The following is a 3,376-nucleotide window of genomic DNA, read 5'->3' on the forward strand; positions in this document are numbered from 1 at the left end:
CTCCCAGCTTCATTACCAATATTCCTCAAAAGCGCTCTCATGCAAAGATTCTTTCCAACCAAGAAAAGACATTAAAATCTTACACAGAACCCATATATAGCCAAGTTCAAACTCAAACATAACAAACAGGGCAGGCAAATTCCCATGACTCCTGGCTGATACAGAGCATCCCAAACTGGCGTGACTGTCCAAGCCTCCCCCTGCCTAGTCCAAAACACACAAAAGCCCTCACGTTCCAGACCAGACTAGCCATCCACGGTCAAGCCAGTCTCATTACCTACCACTCAGATCGCATTGTTTTACTATCACTAATTTCATAATTTCGGTAAACTAAGAAGAATGCCATTCACTTAGAATTAATTTATGATTCTGACTTTCATATGAATGACTTCAACAAAATCTTGCAACTGCCTGCTGTACTTCACCTGACAATTTCAACATTTTGATCACCTAATTCTTAAATATTCTTCCAGCCCACCTCACATTCCTACTAGAGAATGAAACTATCACCTTCTTTTTACCAGTTAGCCAAGTTGACAGCCCCGAATGTCAACAACGGTTTCTAACATCTTCAAAACTTTCTTCCTCCCTTCTTACCTGAACTACCTGATCTAGACACATTCCTCACCCATAACTTTCTTGTCAATACATCATTTCAAAAATATCTTACTTCTTTTTTTTTTTTTTGCGGTACGTGGGCCTCTCACTGCTGTGGCCCCTCCCGTTGCGGAGCGCAGGCTCCGGACGCGCAGGCTCAGCGGCCATGGCTCACGGGCCCGGCCGCTCCGCGGCACGTGGGATCTTCCCGGACCGGGGCACGAACCCGTGTCCCCTGCATCGGCAGGTGGACTCTCAACCACTGCGCCACCAGGGAAGCCCTCTTACTGCTGAGAGGAAAGAAATTGCTGCTAATCCATAAGGAACTGTAAGTGCATGTTTCTTAAATATGTAAGTGTAATGTTACTGATGGGGAGGTTACATAGGATAAAGTAAGGAATGTGAGATGGAGGGTTCAGGGAGGGATGGGAAGAGTCCACACACTGTCACCATCACAGAGCCCCACGTGTGCAGATTTCACTTTGCTACCCAAGGAAAGTCTCAAGCCCACAAAGAAGTCTTTTCTTAAAACCTACCACCTCTAATTCTAAAATAAATTAATTTTTCTTAGAATATTTCCAACTATAGTGAGAAGGCTTCTCCCACCGGGTGCTCCTGGCCAGACTGTCACAGAGCGTTGTTCAGGAATGTTTATACCAAGATGAGCTACTTCCTTCTTAATCAAACTGACAACCAGACTGAATTCAGGATCCCTTTACTTGAAGGCTATAATCCCTGGTAAATCCTTTAAGAAAGCAGTTGTATCACTTTTCTATGTATTTTAGAAACAGAGGGAAATACTTGAATAAATGCCTGAAAATCACCAGCAGTCATTGTAAAACCTATTTTTTTAGACAATATCAGGAGTTACAAAAAACTATGTGATGGATCCCTAAAATAAAAAATATAGAAATTATCACTTTTTCTTTTTGAGAATAAAATAACTTGTAGATATACAAAATGCAAAAAAATTTAATCTTGTTTTTAACATATTTGCTGAGTTTAAGAAAATGAAATGCTCTGCTCCCATCTGCAGCCATTATAACAGTAGATTTACTAGTTATTATTCACTAACCTTAAGTGTGCACTAACTTTCGAAGGGAGAGATGAATACACTTGGGGGTAAAACATACAGTACTTTTTGTTGACTCATGAGTTTAAAGTATAACGTTTTAACATCTTTCTTTTTCTTTTTGATCAATCTAAGAGCTAAAGCTGCTTTCACATATACTTCTGTTGTTCGACCACCTCTAAGTAAATAAGTGCTTTCTACTTGATACTAACTTAATATGGTTTTTCGATGCAAGCCTTTTAAAGCTTCAAGAGCATCAATTTGCAAATCCCCCAACAGTCCCGGGAGGGAGAAGCTATAGGGAAACACGTAACCCAACGGCTCAAGCCTGAGATCCAGCATAACGAAGGGACACCTGGAACCCCGGCTGGTGGCCTTTCATTTTCTGATATATTTCTCTCTTAAAACATAAATGCACAATAGGAAAACTAAGTAGAGAAACAATTCCACATATAGAATAACATGGTGGGTTCTGGACTTTGACGCCTTTCAAACCCCAGTTATTTCGTGCTGTAGCCAAGTTGAGTGAGCTGGGTGTCACCTCCGCTTTGAACTGCCCCTGCCTGCCCCCGCCCCGACCGTGGATGATCTGCGTTATAGCACTGGCACATTTAAACTGTCCACATCCATTGGCTTCTACGCCACACAGCGGACTCCTAGAGAGTGGGGGGAGTGAGTGCCTCCATCATCTGTGTCCCCATCAACTGCCACAGCCACATGACGGAGAATATGCTCATAAATGTGGAAAGGACAAATACTTACATTCTCCAAAATCCTCGTTTTATTTTCTAAATCCCACTTGGCACATTTAGACTGAAGCTACTTGCCATCTAGAACAAGGATGAATCAAGCCTTTTAGATTTTCTAGTAAAGCTTCAGGTGGTGAGAAATGCAGGTACTAAGACTCAAAGTGAAGGGAAGCTGGGAAGTAGAGACAGGTACAAGGGGTGCATTCAGGACAGGACAGAAAGAAGGTGAACGGGAGATTCCGAGGCTGGGGCTGCTGCCTCATCCCCCCAGTGTCTGCGCCTGTGCTTCTACGAACTGACCTCTAGTGGCTTGGCCTTCTGCCTTTCTGTGGTGCTCAAATCCTGGCCCCCACCAAAACCCAAGAGTAAACCTTACACTCCCCCAAGAGGGATAAGGGAACAAAAAGAAACATCAAAACTCAATTTCCATCTTCGTCTTTAGACAGCATCCTAGTAATATAGTAAGTGCTGATTACGTGCCAGGTACTATGCTAAACATTTTGTTAATCATGTCCTTTTTTTGGGGGGAGGGGTATGCGGCTTGCAGGATCTTCGTTCCCCCACCAGGGATTGAACCCAGGACCAAGGCAGTGAAAGCGCCAAGTCCTATCCACTGGACCACCAGGGAATTCCCAATCATGTCATTTTATTTATTTATTTATTTATTTATTTATTTATTTATTTATCTATCTCTTTATCTATTTATTAATTTTTTGGGTCTTCATTGCTGCACGTGGGCTTTCTCTAGTTGCAGCAGCCAGGGCTACTCTTCGTTGCGGTGCGCGGGCTTCTTATTGCGGTGGCTTCTCTTGTTGCGGAGCACGGGCTCTAGGCACGCGGGCTTCAGTAGTTGTGGCACATGGGCTCAGTAGTTGTGGCTCGTGGGCTCTAGAGCGCAGGCTCAGTAGTTGTGGTACATGGGCTTAGTTGCTCCGTGGCGTGTGGGATCTTCCCAGAC

The sequence above is a fragment of the Physeter macrocephalus genome, chromosome 13 (assembly GCF_002837175.3).
Source record: "Physeter macrocephalus isolate SW-GA chromosome 13, ASM283717v5, whole genome shotgun sequence".
NCBI classification, from domain to species: Eukaryota; Metazoa; Chordata; class Mammalia; order Artiodactyla; family Physeteridae; genus Physeter; species Physeter macrocephalus.